We start from the raw sequence: 16,943 nt of genomic DNA on the forward strand, positions 1-16,943 counted from the left end.
GAAATAAACACCTTCATAAATTTCGCTAATTGAAGCCAATGCTGGGAGACGTCTGGCCCACCATGAGCGCTGCATGGCAACTACTTACTCATAAAACATTCCAGCAGATCTCACAAGTGGCATTCTATGTGGAACGAAGCTTTGTGGGAATGCATAAACAGTCGCAATAAGAAGCACGCACACACACACACAAGCACGGCCACACATCAAACATACCAAGCCTTTTGTTAAGTGAGATTGCAGGCCCTGAACGCATATCGGTTTCAGAGGCAGCATTCGCATGCGTACGCAGCGCAATTCGAATTCATTAGATCAGCAACAAGCGCTTATTTCATCAATACTGTGCAGCCTGATGCGCCCATCTTCCCGCGCGAGCGTCGCTGCGGATGCGCGGAAGCGAGGGCAATCTAGTGGTGGTTCATGGAACACAGTGGCGCGCGCGGTGTGCGCCCTCCACTGTAATTGGATGGTCTATCCACCAGCAGAATAGCCAGGCAGCCACGGTTCCGAAAAACGGTGAAGGTTGCAAAGATAAGCTTCGCTTGTAAAAGTGACCGCGTGTATTTTTTAACATACAATTAAAAAAGTTGTTATTCGCTGGCTTTGCTTATGTATTCGAAGAACGAACCGAGTGCTGTCAACTCTTTTTGCTGAATGTACTTTTATCATATTTGACAACTATCGTGCGAAAACTCGTACCTCCTTACTGGTCATATCACTCTCGTGCTTGAATAGGTTCACCGACCTTGTGCCACAGCTGAGCGATCCTGCTCCATCGGTGATGTGCAAATTTTCTAATGTAGGTGGGAACATTTCATGCATGTAGTAAGTACCAAATAATAGCACGTAGCGAGCTTTACCTTTGCTCACATAATGTGCGCTCAACGTTGACCGCGGCTCTCTAATTTCTGCACATTTTTTAGACAATCCTCGTAGTGGCTCAACTTTTTCGGCGGTTACAATACCTACAGCACATAGTACACGTTCATCACCGACTTGGTAGGCGATGACACGGAATGTCCGGTTAGAAAGGTAGCTTTCAATTAATTTAAACATGTTTCCGCGGATTCGCATTTGACAGAGGTTTGTCCATATTCCGTAGCGCCAGATAGTATCTATGCCATTCGGTAGTGAGGAATACAGAAAGAAAAAAAAATCATTCATGAGTGAAGGCATCGTGAATGTTTCTCTTAATGCGTACGGTGTGGTCGGTCATTGTCCATCCTTCCCTAAAACCACACTGACACGGATCAATCAGTTTATTATATACAGTAAAATGTAGAAAAAGGTCATTGACAACTTTTTGGAAGAGCTTATAGAGGCAGCGCCTGTTATTGAGCGGTAGGTTGTTATGGAGGAGCGATTTTTACCGTACTTCACAACTGGAACAACAGCTTCTTTCTATGCAGGATGAAGGTAACCGGAAACCAAATTTTTAATTAAAATTACTCGGAGCGTCCTTCGTGTGTTTGGGAGGAGGTCTTTGATCATGTCATAGATGAATCTGTCGGCTCCTGGTGCAGAGATCTCACATACGTTACAAGACGCCCTTAACTCGGTGATACTGAAAGGTACGTTATAGGGGTAATTATAAGTGCACTTATGGTCGAGTGCCTTGCCTTCCCCTACTTGTGCTTAAGAAACTATTCTTAATATTGTATCTAGCTAGACCCACACTGAAAGTGTTCACCGAGAGTGTTGACCTAGTATTTCTAGTTGTTTCTTGTTTATTGACCAGGAGTAATGGAGAGGGTTCGTGCTCCTGTAGCCTTCTACTGCCATTCCATATTTTGGCCAGCTGTTTCTAACCTCTCCTAGCTTTCCATCCGTGCGCGTGTCTACCTCACATGTGGTTTTATATGTTGAAGTTCAACAAGATTTTCTGCAGTCTACAAGCAACGCAGTACGCACCAGGCTTTGTTTTGTTTCTTTCGTGCCAGTGTGCACTCATTCCACCAGGGGAGCCACTGTTTACATGGGAGACCATTTTTTTTGTTGAATGAATTGAAATGAAAAACCGCAACCTCGTCCTCAATACTAAAATCGTTCATGAAATCTTGTGAGAAGTAGGTTGACTCTTTAAGATGTTTGTAGTCAGCCGATGTTACTCGTATTTTCCAACGGGGAGCGCGGGGTGTTGATGTTATGTTGTGTTAATTTCAATGTTACTGGGACGTGGTCACTCCAAAACGGATTCTTGACGACATTCCATTCTACGTAAGAGAGGAGGGCCTCAGGGCAAATCGTTGCATCTATGGAAGGATATGAGTTGCGTTGAACATTGTAGTAGGTGGACTCTTTTTTTACTGAAGGGGCCCGCACCAGATGTTACTAGAATATTTTCTTATAAGACGACCCCTTGGATCACACCGGCAGTCCACCCACAAACTGCTGTGTGAAGTAAAATCACCGGCGATATTGCATTGTTCAAGGGGCTGCTCAATTAACGTGCAGAAGTTTGTTTTCTGAGTTGGTAATGAAGCGATACGTAAATTTAAAAAAGGTTAAGTTGTTTAAAAGAATTGCTCGCGCAGGAACCGCCTCGATTGACGTCCGAAGAGAAAGACTGGGGCAAGCGGCAGACTTATCTACAATTATTGCTACCCCTCCGGACGAGGCAATAGCGTCGTCGCGGTCTTCCCATATGGTAGCACATTACGGGATGAACTTTGTGTAGGTTGTATATGTGCTTCGTGAACACGCAGCACCTTCGGAATATATTTATGAATTAGTCTTAGGATATTGTCATGCTTATGGAGAACTCCTCTTACATTCGTCTGTAGTATTTGTGTGTCCATTCTGATACGACGTTTGAGCTGATGACGTAAGCATGTTTCGTCCTCTTGGCCCGATCGCGGAGACAGTGCGTAGCGTGAAAGGCACATTGTGCTCCTACAAGAGGCATCATATGGCATCAGCATTAGGTGACTTCACTTGACGATGACGCCATCGCGTGACATCACGTTTGAGGTGATAACGTGATAAGAGGATACCGTGACCTGACGATGCGATTATTACGTAATGTAAGGCTTGCCATGTGATGTGATCCCGCGACGTTTGAGGTGATGACGTCATTACGTTTCATCGTCATGTCAAACGTGATATCACCGCTTGGGCACATGAGTTTTGGCACCATTGGATGTTAACGTCAGATTTTTCGCTTCATGGGCCATATAATGATTTCGTATTTATAAGGAATACCCCTCTCAGCAGTTGTAGTGGATGTTTTCCACAGTTTCACTGGACATTCACTTTCGCAAGGCAAGGATGGCGAGTTTCTTTTTTATGAATTCCCTTCATAATTCATGCGGCTCCTTTGTTGTTTTCTTATCTTAAATGCAAAAGCCTGGCAGCTTCGCCGGTCTTACATTAACGACTGAAAAGTTGCATAGGTTATGTTGGACGCGTATCTTTACGCGCACGTAAGCCTTCGGAGAGTGTACTAAGGCGGCGCTTCCAACAATGACAATAAATAACTGTCGAAGCTCTGGGTAATGTTTATTGTTAGAAAGTAACGTTGTTTATTGCATTGTTCAGTGCCCACATTGGGCAATGAAAACAGAGCAGACAACCTCTACTTTCTCGGCCATTTGTCTGCGTCCTTTAGCGTTCCTTTTGACATTTCTACACACGAATGCAAGCCAACTCGCGCACATTCCGGCACTACCGAAATTAATTTCATAGTGAAAGAACTGGGCGTCTGTTCCTCCGGCGACGGTTGGCGTAACCGGACGGGCGACTGCAGCGAAGGATTGAAAAACTAACATTTTTAACAACGTTCTTTAGGGACAAGATCTCCAAGTAAACACGTGCACCCCTCAATTTCATGAAATTCAAGTCTTGAAAAGTAACAACATTATGCTAACTCAGGAGGTTCTTGAGGTATTTGAGATAAGTATAACAGGAGTGCAATGTGTGCGCACGCCGTCAGTCGCCTTGAAAAGAAAGGGAGTAACCGTTTTGTGACAGTCTCAGATAGCTAAGAGACGAGATATGACGGCGAAATAAATAATAGTGGGAATTTCAATAAAGAAATCAGTTGACAATGGAGCTGCGTGCTCGTCTAGTTGTTCCTCCTGTGTCCGTGTCCCTCAGGTTCTGCTGCTATATTCCTCGAAGAATGAACCAACTAGCCCAGTTAAACACCCTTTTGTCAATATATGATGTTCTGTTGGCTGCTGTAGCATGTAGTGTGTATGTAAGCGTCGAATGTATTATTTGAAGCAGTTGATGTTGCATACGGATGTGCAAATATTTGCAGCTTTGTAGTTATGCATCGAATAATGGCCTATTCGATTCGGTGGTAACTTTTTGTAAATGTGAATCTTTTTTTCACACCTTTCGAGTATTTGAGAATACCAACTGCACCCACATAAACAATAAATAGCAGAAAAGTACGGTAAATTTTCACCACAACCGTCGTACTACAAACATGAGAACTTGCATAGTATAGCATGCTACGTCACTCAGGTAGCCACACTTTGTAGGATTTACAGTGATCATTTGCATCATCTGAAGAGCCCTATGCATGCGAATAAAGTACTTGTTTGCTAGTAATGCATAGTTTATGTTTCTCAAATACAATACCTAATATGGTACTATGTGTTGACAGAAATTTGTAACTGCTAAAATTCTGGGATGAGAACACCAGTTCACAATAAATATGATAACGGCTATTCATTTTTAGAAAAGTATTCGATTCAATTTGCTTCTGGCACTATTATACTCGGTCCCAAAAATCCCTATTTGCTCACCTTTAATACTGCATCTTTTTTGTGCTGTATTTCACATGTGCATCGCCAACAAGACTCACATAAATGTGCACTCAGAGCATATTACATATAATTAAAGAAAATTTCCCATTGGGCTAGTTGGTTCGACATAACACTGTTCCGCACAGTGACGAAGGGACAGGACTTAAAAGAGAAAAGCAATGCACGACACCCGAGTGCCACTTAACTGCTTTATTTTTCGGGAAATGAGATCTTATATAGCCTACTCGCATAAGCAAGGATGTTCTTCCCAGTGTTCCCACGCCATCCATTGCCAGTCATTAAACTAATCTCTTTGCTGAGTGATACAGATGGCACATGGGGTCATCTTGATGTTGTAGGCTTTCACGACTTCGTTTTCTTCGGTTACTACATTTCAGCAAGATCGCCATCATGTGGAAGATACGGCATCAAACGCAATGTATGGCAAGGTCTCTGGCTGCTTGTATCAGATTGCAGTTGTATCGATGTTCGCACTCAATCATTTACGCACCTGTGCCTTTGGGGCATGTAATCAGCCCCACGTGTCAAAGGTATTCTGTAGACCACGTCTGTTGTGCATTCAATCAATCCTTTAACATGGTTAATAGTGCATGCATTCAGGGTATTCCTTTCGCTGGTCCTTCCGTTTACTTTTGAGCACATTCCCTTCAGCTTTTGTCGTGCTGCGAGGACCACTCCTTCGCTCAGCTCAAACGAGCGAACGAGTTTTGCAAAAGGTGTGTGCGAAGGCAGCATGCAGTGGGAGATGAAAAAAGCGGCAAGTGAAAAGAGGTATGAGGAGGAAAGCAGACAGGAAGGTACAGCAGAAGCGTGAGGCAGAAAGCAGAGGAGTGTATGGCGAAAGTGTGAGAATAAAAGCGAAGTGCGATGGCGGCAGCTATGAGATGGTGCCAGAGGAGCACGCAATGTCTGGTAGGTTTGTGGGCGGCGGCTTCAATGAATCACGCCCACGCGTCACCCATGAGCTGGCTCACATGATCTCGAGATCATCTAAGCAGTGTCGCCACACTTGAATCCGTTTGCAACATTATCTCCAGATCATCTAAGCAGTGTCACCACACTTGAATCCGTTTGCAACATGCCACACGATACCGATTGTCCACGCCAGCGAAATGACAACACGTGTAGAGCTGCGCTCAAATTTCGTATGAGGGAGTATCGCAATCGTCTGTGATTTTTTTCTCTCAACTGCATGTGCTCTGAAATAATAAACATTGCAGAAGCAACGCTGGTCGCTTATGCTCTTATGCATCTCAATGCATCTCTGTACATGTTTGTTTCCAGGGCTGTCTCTGCACATTATACACTTTATGAAGAGGGGAGCCTAGGGAACAGCTTAGAAATTATATCACTGCTCCGTGTATTGCAATTATTGGTTTTGTGCTAGGTGTTATCTGCTTTAATGTAAACTATGCAAATGCTCCTTATGAATTTTTTGCGCACATGTGACGACACAGGAAAGTGCCTTCTCTGCCACTGCCCAACTGTCGCATATCTGTACACGTGCACATGTGTGATAGCATTTCCCTTTCTGTCACGCGGGTGATATTGCGATCACATCACCCTTTCCCACTATGTGTATATAATCGCTGGCCGCCAAGCTGTGGAGTGCTTTTTGTCCTTATAATTCCTTGGCTGTCATTCTGCAACGTTAAGTTGCTCTTATGCAAGAGAACATGTTTCAAGTTCAGCCTTCCTTTTCATTCAGAGAAGCCCTGGAACATGACACCAACCTTTCACGCTAAGAATATGTTCTGTGAGCTGTTCTCCATCTCAGTATTTCCTTGCAGCTCTGCGAAAGCTGCTGGGCTCCTTAGCTAATAAGAAAGCTGAATACCACTCAATATGTCTTCATTGCACCGCACCGTCTGCTCGGTTTCTGCTTTCCATCACGTCAGTATATGCTGCGTGGTTGGAAGATTGACGCAAAAAAAATGTTTTGACGCCATAACCGTAAGCTTTGTTTGCGTGCATGCGACAGCGGAGCTTCGCTTCGCCTGTGCACATTCACTCCATTTACCTTGCAGCCATCTTAATAAGCAGCAAGGATCAACGCCCTCATAAAAGTTCACTTGCGGCACAGCGTCTGCTGAGCGTCTACTTGCTGGAATGAAAGCAGTTTAGGAAATAATCTAAAGCTCTATTTTACTGACTGCAGCATTTATCATGGTGCGAAGAGGGCGTTGCGACAGGAAGCCTTGAGCAAATACAAGGAAATGTACTAGGATGCTGATCAAAAGTTTTGTAAGTGTATTGCGGAAAACCCCTATTACACACAGGAATGACATTACACGGGTCATAACTGAAAGCAACGGTTTGTGGGGTACACATATATGGGCACATAAACATGATCCTCAATGCAAACTTGCCAGTTGCAAGTTTGACTTGAAATGATAGTCACCTTTCAGATAGAAGTGACACGATGAAAAACTGGTAATCAATGCCTGTTATTTGTTTATTCCCACAATGATCAGTTGTATAATACTTGTGCCTAGATACAATAACGCATCTCCGAATCACAGATGTCACATCCTATCTGCCCTATGCCACCTTGCCACATGAAATGGGATACTCATTGACAATCAGTTATGGATTATGCGGAAGTGTTATGCTGTTTCTTGCAGTTTTGTCTTTCACGAGTATTTGGCGTTATGTCAAAAATAGTACCCTGATGTTCTAAATGGTAAGTATACTCTATGACAATTCTACTCTTTTTCCATGATTAGAAGAGGCTTTTGTGTCCGACATGTACAATTATGTACCTTGAGAGTATCACAAATAAATAAATAAATATAAATAGGAATGTTTTACCAAAGAATACGGGACAAATACTTGCACATGAACAAGCATATGTAGCCTCCCAAAGGCAAGCACTGTGACGAAAGTATTTTTTAGCCATACTGGCACAAAACTTTCCCATAGGTTTTGTGTGTAAAATCCAACCACACATAAAAGATAAATCTAGCATATTTATCTTTCATGCGACAACCTGAGCTGTTTTCCTCGCAATAAGTTCTTTTACGTCTGTCTGCAAAACATTGGTCCTTCATTAGGTTTATTTTTCTACAACTTTTATGTTATTTTGGAAACAATTTATACCTAATTTTTGGTAGCTCTTCATATAGCAGCCAGTATTTCTTGGAAAGCTTATTTGCAACGAGGCTCTAATGTTGTCGATAGACCATTCATGGAGTTTTTAATATAACGATATGTAGCCTGGCATTTAAAACTGATTCTTTTTCTCCAATAGTTAGCTCTCTCTTGCACTAGTTGGTTGAAATTTACTACCTAATTATATGGAAATAAATGTTGCTACTTAAAGTACTTACATCGTCCTGTCACTATTGAATATTTGATACTAACTATTTTTGTTCAATTTGTGTATGAAACAAAATTATTATTTGCACCACTCAACTTCTTATACGATGCACAAAGATGCGCCCAAGCCATGTTCGTGCTTTCTGAAGCCTTATATTGCTGCATATAATTGTGGCAGAAAGCAGCTTTTTAAAGAGAATTTGATTTTGTTTTGTGTATTCTGTTCTTTTGCCATAAATATTGTGAATTGATAACTACATCGCACACAAATACATGCCTCTCCATGGAACAAACATCTATTTGATATACATGAATTCGCACCCTGTTCATCAAGTTTTCAAAATTATGGTGATTGTGGCCAGCCTCTAGTACCTATAGAAGCGTTTCTACGATGTGGTCTCAGGGTAAATGTGCAGTGCTATTTTGAAGCTAGTTATAGTTCTCACAGCAATGCACCAACTGGGGAAGGGGGTTGTTGCTTATTTGTTATAAAGAAAGACAGCATCAGCTAGGCTGTAAAGGAGACAAAATTTATTAGTGCAATTCACCAAACATACAAAGAGAATATAATAAGACTACATGCTATGTGCTAGTTAGCATTTAAAGTTATTAAGAGAATGATGAAAGGGCTGTTGGGTTAATCTGGTTTATTTGTCGTGTTAAAACACAGGCTGTGAAGTTAACATCAACATGTTAAGTTGTCAACATGTCTAAGCATTTGAGAAATTGGTGAGGCGGCAGTGAGGCTTCCCTGGGGAAGCAATACTTCAGTTGTACTAATGGTGTGGCTTTAATATATAATTTCATCATTGCTTGCTTAAGAATATGACGGTGGGTTAGAACCTATGAAATGCCGCAACAGCAAGGCTGAACATCCATGCTTTCTTCTCAGAGCCTTAAAGAATGATAAACAGCTATCCTTTAGAGCATATTTTGGTAACAAATATATGCCATGTTCATTTTAGTGGAATGGAAGGAGCTGATTGAGCGCAAACAGATGCAACCACAAATATCAAGGACGGGAAAGAAGCGCTGACTGTCAACGAAATTTTATTTACGGAAGACGGATACCTTATATAAGGGGAAAGGCAGAAATGAAGGGGGAAGGCAGTGACACAATCGGGGAAAATGACATTGCGCAGCGATGAACGAACGTGCCAGCAGTCAACGGAATCAGGTGCAGAAAAAACAAGAAAACGAAAAAAAAACTAGAAAAACACTAGAAAAGGGCGAGGGATATTAACATACAGTCAAATCAGTGCGCAGTCGCTTCCAAAAAATGAAGCACTGCAGCAAAAAGCGATACAGAAGGGGTGCTTACGCACTTGCTGCCATATTTGTTATCAGGAACGCTTCCAAACTGACGCGCGCCGTTGCCTCGGCACTCTTGCCGAGAATCTTCGTCTCTCCCAATCGAGCCTCGCATACTGTGCATTCAATTACGTGCGCGACCAAATGTGCGTACTTGTCCTTTAAGTTACTTAAATTTTGGGCATGTTCCGCCAAGCGATCATTAATGCAGCGGCCGGTTTGGCCGACATAAGCCTTTCTACACTTCAAGGGAATGGCGTAGACCGCTCCTGTGGAGCACTTGATGAACGGCTTCACATGTTTTAGCTGACAAGCTTTTTTTTAGAGTTGCAGATGCGTGGGCATAACTGTGCCAGCTTGTTGGGTGCCGAAAAAACAACGGACACCCCATGCCTGTTGGCTACCTTCTTGAGACTGTGCGAAGTCTTGTGTAGGTACGGCACAACCAAAGGCTTGTCGGTCTTCCGACGGTCATCTTTCCCTCAGGTTCCCAGTTTTAGCTTCTGAAGAAGGTCTCAGACACCGCAATCAAAACCGAATGGGAGAACCCCGCCGCCAAAAGTCGGCTGGCCCGATTCTCAAAACTTTTCTGCATTAGGTGCGGGCACGACTTCTGAAGAGACGATTCCAAACAGTGCGACGCTATAGCTCTTTTTACAGTTTTGGAATGCGCGGAATCATATGGTAACAAATACTTTTTTGCGCGAGGGAAGTAGCCCCAGCAAACGTATTTTTCATGAAAGGTTAGTCTCAGGTCTAAAAACTGTAAGACATCTGCGTCAGGTAGTCCATGGGTAAAATTTTGCCCAAGTGCATGCTTGTCAAATGCGTTTAAAACTTCACCTACTGTAGGGAGGTAGGTGAAGGCCATCCGCTTTTTTAGAAACACTAAAACTTCATCTACGTACCTAAAAAACCTTTAAAACGTACCCCCCCCCCCAAAGAAAGAGACCTATCTAAATGTTTATCTACTTTTGCTAAAAAAATATCACAAAGAATTGGAGCCACGCAGGATCCAATGCAGATACCGTTGCGCTGCAAAAAACGCAGGTTGTCGATCATGAGAAATAAAAGTGGATTGCAGGTAAAACTGCAACAACGATATAAAATTATCTACTGACAAGCTTGTTGAATTCCAGAATGACATTTCGCCGTTTGCTTCTACGCATTCCCTAACAGCCAACAAAAGCTGATCTTCAGGCACAGAATAAAACAAGTCTTGTACATCTACGGAAAAACCAACGCCAATGTTATCTGTGCTATCAAGAAACAGCGCGACATCCGTAGATTCTTTTGATAGGAACGGATCATCTAAAGCAAGCGTTTTGAGATGCTTTTGCAGAAATCGACTAACGTTTATTTGCCACGAATCTTATTCACTAACGATAGTGCGGAATGGATTATCTGGTTTGTGGGTGTTGGCTGTAAAAAATGCGTTTAGGCTACTACCTCTGCTATTAGCAATATGCCTCGCAAGTTTGTCGAGATTTAATTCCCTGCAGAAGTTAACTTGGTCTTGACCCTAACGGCGCTCTTCTTAACAGGCTCAAAATTCTTATTGATGGCCACTTGCTCTTTTTCACTCTACATTCCCTTTGGTAGAACAACAAACCCAGTCTCTTTGTCTGCTTGAGCAAGCATAAGGTTATTTCTTTTAAACAAAGAAACCACACCATTTAACACATTTGTATGATTCTGCACATCAAGAACGTTTGGTGAGCACTTCCGCAGACATTCTACACCCTCAAGAAGGCAGCGGTCCGGGTCCTCTTCATTTCTTGCTTTCATGGCCAATTTCCCGTTCGTTGCAATCGGCTCATGGGCTGAGACACCAGGCTCCAATCCATATCTTGGACCCCTCTGCAGGAGACGTGTTACGTTCTCAGGCAGGGAAACATTTCCAAGGACGGTTACACTTCTTTTACTCCCCTGTGTTATATCTCTGTTACCTAAACAAGGCAGCAACAGGTTCAGAAGGCACCTCCAATGGTACTCCGTGAGTTGAGCAGCTGCTTTCATCAGCGCTTTTTTAGCTTTTTTGCTTTTTTTGCGGCGAGCCATCCGGGGTGGTCAACGTAGCAAACCAATCGACGCCAGTCTTGAAAAAGACGAACTTGCCGGCGCAGTTCTGACCGCATTAATCTGCACAGTCTTTTAACGTGTCCCCACGACGGTTTTACAGGGCCAAAGAGAGCACTTACTTCATCTGGGACGAGGCCCTTGCGGATACAGAAGGCGTAGCGTCTTGCCCGGCATGTAGCGTTCAGCATGTGGGTCAGTAAAAGGTCAGTGATGCGAGAAGAGGGAAGAACACAGAAGGAAGGGCCCACTGAACAAGAAAGGTGCTTCATTAAAACTTTTTTCTGGGCGAGTTGGTGCATACTTGACGTGAAAATTCTTACAGCGCAAAGGGGTGCAACCACAAGTATCAAGGACGGGACGCAAGCGCTGACTGTCAACTAAATTTTATTTATGGAAGAAGGATGCCTTATATAAGGGGAAAGGCAGAAGTGATGGGGGAAGGGAGTGTTAAAATCGGCGAAAATGGCGTTGCGCATCGATGAACGAACGTGCCAGCAGTCAACGGAATCAGGCGCAGAAAAAAGAAGAAAACGAGAAAAAGACCAGAAAAACACTAGAAAAAGGCAAGGGATATTAACATACAACCAAATGAGTGCGCAGTCACTTCCAAAAAACGAAGCTTTGGAGCAAAAAGCGATACAGAAAGGGTGCTTACGCACTTGCTGCCATAGTTGTGTATGTGGAATGCTTCTCAATTGACGCGCGCCATCGCGTCGGCACTCTTGCCGAGAATCTTTGTCTCTCCCAATCGAGCTTCGCATCCTGTGCATTCAATTACGTGCGCGACCAATGTGCCTACTTGTCCTTTAAGTTACTTAAATGTCGGGCATGTTCCCCAAGCGTAGAGGCCCAAGGGCCTCATCGATTGCATACCCTTAATCTAGATCTTATAATCGCTTGATAATCTTGGTTTGCTTTGAGATTAAATACAAATACTGTGTCTCTATTTGTTAACCTATGCACTTCTTTTTCTTTTTAATGTGGCTCTGCATTAGCTAGCTAGGTCGTAACCAAATGAATGACATTTGGGCCATGACCAACACAATCAAATAACATTACTTTGCTATAGCTCACTGACTTCATGCATCCTGTGCAAGGTTCCTATTTATCTGGGGAAAATAATACAAAGGCAATGCATGCATAAATGATGTTGACAGCAGCAAGCGGTCTCAAGACAGTCATCCTTGATTGTTGCCACTGCGGAGAGAGTAAGCATGCCTGCATTCACTTTGACCACAAGCTGTCCATTGTTTAAATGCTGCTAGAGGTATGGATAAATAGTGAAGTGGCAGCAGATTGACCACCCAAGCCTCTATGCATGTGCATTGCTTTCTTGTGCGGCCCCGCAAACCTCTTGTCATCTTTTAAGGCATGAATGACATAACATCACTTCTATTTGCAGGAACATTTTTAGCACCAACAAGAACTGGAAACATTACGTGAATTCACGCCTATATCATGTCTTTTCAGCAATATGAATCATTATTTGTTTTCGTGCAATCATTCTTCTCTTGAAAACATATCTGACAAGCATCTCTGCCTGAAGAAGTAACTATGATATGTACATATCACTTTTATGTCTGTCATAATTCTAATGAATTGCTTATGAGGTACTGGTGGGCTAGTTGGTTGGTCATGACGTAATGAGGCAGTGAACTTTGAAAAAATGACGTAACATAGAATGAACAAATAGTAGCTCTGTTTGTGTGTGTCTCAAAGCGCTCCTCTACGTTCATTCAGTGTTAAATCATTGTTCTGAAGTGCAATGCTATATTACATCATGCAATCAATTGTAGGCTCACTATGAACTTGACAGCTACCAAAGAGACCTCAGCAGCAAAGTGCGACTAAATCAACAAGCCCTTGTTGAAAATTCCAACGCGTGCTCGGTGATGAATTGACTTGTCAATAAACACAGCTGTATTCCGTGATAATAGAACCCTCTGTTTAGGAGTATGTTAATAGGTAAGGCTGCGGTGCTTCAGCGTGCTACGCTGTTGCTGCGAAAGATCCCTTGCTCACCGGTAGAGTACAACTGCGAGTACAGCTGTTACGTACAGGGTCTGGCCCTATCCATGAAAGAAATTTGCATGAGTTGGTGGCGGAAGGCAGATCGAGTTTATTTTCTACAAAAGACGCAGACGAGAGCCGCATGTCTTCGAGGGGGTAACCTCTCGGTCTCTGTCCGGTGGCCGAGACGCTGGGGATGATGGAGAATTCTTTGAACTCTACTCGGGGGGTTCGCTTCCTATTTTGTTGACACTGGTGCTTTGCCCAGCCGAGGAGAAGTGGTGCGTCGCTTGTACACAACACTTTCCTCCCTCCACAGAAGGAGTCGCTATAGCGATCCGGAGGGCGTCGTTCCCGCTACAGGCTTCAATATGCAGTCGTGTTTTACATGGTCTCAGGAGCAGTGCAAATCTCTGGTTTGGTCACCGATGATTGCGAAGGCTCCTGCGCTCCTGAGAGAGCGGCCTCCGATGACAGTGGAGTGATCATCTACTTTTATCCCAAGCATAAATGGGAGCGGGACACTGCTCGCGGTTAGCATACATCCCTTATCCTTTATCTCCGAATCTTCTGTGGGGTGTCTCAAAGTGCGGGGCTTGATATGGTCACATTGCCATCGCACTAACCCGTCAGGGCCTTTAATGAGCCACGATCTGTGGCCTAACTTTTCCAAAACAGTTCCCTCCGTCGAGGTTGGGTTCCCTCCAAAGTTTCGAAAGAAAACTGCTTGTCCGACAGCGAGTACTTTCGACTTTGTGTCCCTGTTGCAGTTGGTGTGGATTTTGTTCTGTTTTGCTTGGGACTGAATGTGCGTGAGAGCTGTATCCAGCTCACGCCCGAACACAAGTGCAGCTGGCATTTCGCCCGTTGATGCGCAGATTGTGGTGCGTTGCTTTAGCAAAAACTGGGTCAGCGTACACGCGAATATACCGTTCTTGTTTTCGGCTAATGCTCATTTTGTTTCAAAAGCCATACTTTCTGCTCGGCCATTCGTTGTAGGGTGATAGAGTGCACTTGTTACATGAGTCACCCCATTCTTCTTTAGGAAGCTTTCAACTTCTACTGAAACGAATGCTGGTGCATTATCAGTCGCAAGCTTTTTGGGTAGCCCAATAGCTGCAGAAAGGTTCCCGAGTTCCGCTATCAATGTGGCAGACGGTGTATTGTGCATGCAGCACGCTTCCAACCATTTGCTGTATGGGTCGACAACAATTAGCAGCATTCTGCCTTCTACGGGGCCAACGAAGTCTGCGTGAACTGTGTCCCAAGGCGTTTTTGCGCATTCCCATTTGGGCACTGATGCCCTGGCTGGTGCCCTTTGGTGTTGACAAGAAGTTGCACAGTTTCTAGCGAGCCGTTTGATATCTGCGTCAATGCTTGGCCACCAAAAGTACCTTCGTACGCATGCCATCATGGCCACAATTGCGCGGTGGTTTGCAGGTGCGAGTTTAAGAAGGTAACCAGGCGCCTTTGTTGGAGTTACCATCCGGGAGCCTCTGACTAGGCACCCTTCCTGCGTTGAAAGCTCTGTCTCCAGTTTCCGGCAAGCTGAAAATTGTTCGTTTGGCAATTTATGAACTTCGCCGTTTGAGACAGCCTCCAGTAGTTGGGACGAAGCTGAGTCATCTCGAGTCATTCGTGCCAGTTGACGCGTTGAAGTATGGAAGCTTGACATGGTAGCTAACATAAGCCCGTCTCCTGAGGGATACGGCTCATGAACTTGTGCCAGTAGTGGAAGTCCGCTTAGAGTGTCCGCATTTTGGTGCAGTAGGCCAGGTCTGTACACCAACTTGTAGTCGTACGTTGCTAGTTAAGGCACCATTGCGTCATCCTCGATGACGCAATGGTGCGTCATCGATGATGACGGGGTACCTGCTTTCTTTCACTCACGATTCCAATCAATGTCTGGTGATCTGTTATTATGGTCACATGCCGGCCAGCTATGTACCTATGAAAATGATTGATGCCGTAAATTACTCCTATACTTTCTTCATTGAGCTGAGAGTAGTTCTTTTCGGCACTTGCCAGTATTCATGAACCGAATGCAATGGGCGCCTCTCGCAAAGAGCGTCTTTCTGAGCGAGGACGGCACCAACGCCGTACGGCGATGTGTCCGCTGACAAAAGAAGGGGCTTCGTCTCGTCGTAGTGAGCGAGGCCTGTAGATGCACAGATCACCTCCTTAAGCGCCTAGAAAGTGGCTTGAGGCTTGCTCTTCCGCTTCCAGGGCGTGTTTTTCTTTAGGGGCCTACACAATTCCCCACCACGACCGTCGCTCTTTTCTTCAAGTAGCAGTCGTCAAATGAAATAAGGCCCATAAGTATGAAGACCCATAGGCTTGAAGTATAGCCTCTACCTTTTTCTTTGTGATGCGAACACTATTGGTTCCAATGCGATATCCCAGAAACTCAAGTGATGTAATTCCGAACCTGAACTTTTCTTTTGGGAGGCGAAGGCTTTTCTTATTTAGCCTCGACAGAACCGCTGTGTGTGCTCATTTGCACCACTTCCGTTGACATTGATGTCGTCAAGGTAAGCACTCACCCCTGGGATCCCAGGTAACATTGTCTCCATCATGCACTGGTATATAGCTGGTGCAGCCGTACTTCAGAACGGGAGGCATTCCACCCTGCATTGTTGTTTTATGGTGTTCACTGTGAGTAGTGCTGCTGTTTCTTCGTCAACTTTCAGTTTAGAACGACAGAAAGCTGAGCTAGTTGGTAAGGATTCATTATGCAAAAAAGAGATGAGGCCTGCATCCAGGACAAAAGAGTAGAGAAGTGGACAACACAAACGCTGACTATCAACTGAACGGAGCATTGAGGCGAAAAAACAAACTGGATACAAAACTCATCTGCGCAAGCTCAGGGACGTTATCACCACGTGTTAGTCGGGTACATGTGCCGTCTACGTGAGAGATAACTGTTAAGGCACTTAATCTCTTCCTTATGTAAAGTAATGAAAGGCTGACTAACGCACACACTTCAACTAATAAATAAATATTATGGATATGCTACGCCTCTACCATAAGACGCGTATCTTCATTATTTTGCTTGTACAATATCGCGCATTCATCTAACTCTGGCGTGCAGTTGCAATCTTGGCAATGCAGGGAAAGATTAAAAGGCGATTCACCGGTTAACGACCTTTTATGTTTCATTAGTCCCTGATTTATACACCGTCCCGTTTCCCCTACGTAGAACTAGCCACAGCTAATGGGAATTTTATAAACCACACCCATACGACAATCAGTAAAACTGCTGTTCTTATTGTGCTTTACTAGACAAATATATGTTCTTTTTTGCCTTTTACCTACGCCTTTTTCCTCTGCATGGCAGCGAATATCTTACCTATCTTATTGGTGGCAGTGAAAGCAACATTAACATCACATCTACTTGCAACTTTTTTAAGCCTGTGAGACACTGAATGAATGTACGGAATAGCCACT

At 44.0% G+C, this 16,943-nt stretch overlaps 1 protein-coding gene across 1 annotated transcript in view; it reads right to left on the reverse strand.

Moving 5' to 3' along the window:
• LOC135913296 (putative phospholipase B-like 2) overlaps positions 1-11,851 on the reverse strand; it is a 150,753-nt gene extending 138,902 nt beyond the window's left edge. Inside the window, exon 1 of the mRNA XM_070520931.1 lies at positions 11,606-11,851. The gene's annotated coding sequence lies outside the window, so the exon portion shown is untranslated. The remainder of the gene's footprint in view (positions 1-11,605) is intronic.
• Between the last annotated feature and the right edge of the window lie 5,092 nt (positions 11,852-16,943).

Source organism: Dermacentor albipictus, chromosome 6 (genome assembly GCF_038994185.2).
Source record: "Dermacentor albipictus isolate Rhodes 1998 colony chromosome 6, USDA_Dalb.pri_finalv2, whole genome shotgun sequence".
Taxonomy (NCBI): Eukaryota; Metazoa; Arthropoda; class Arachnida; order Ixodida; family Ixodidae; genus Dermacentor; species Dermacentor albipictus.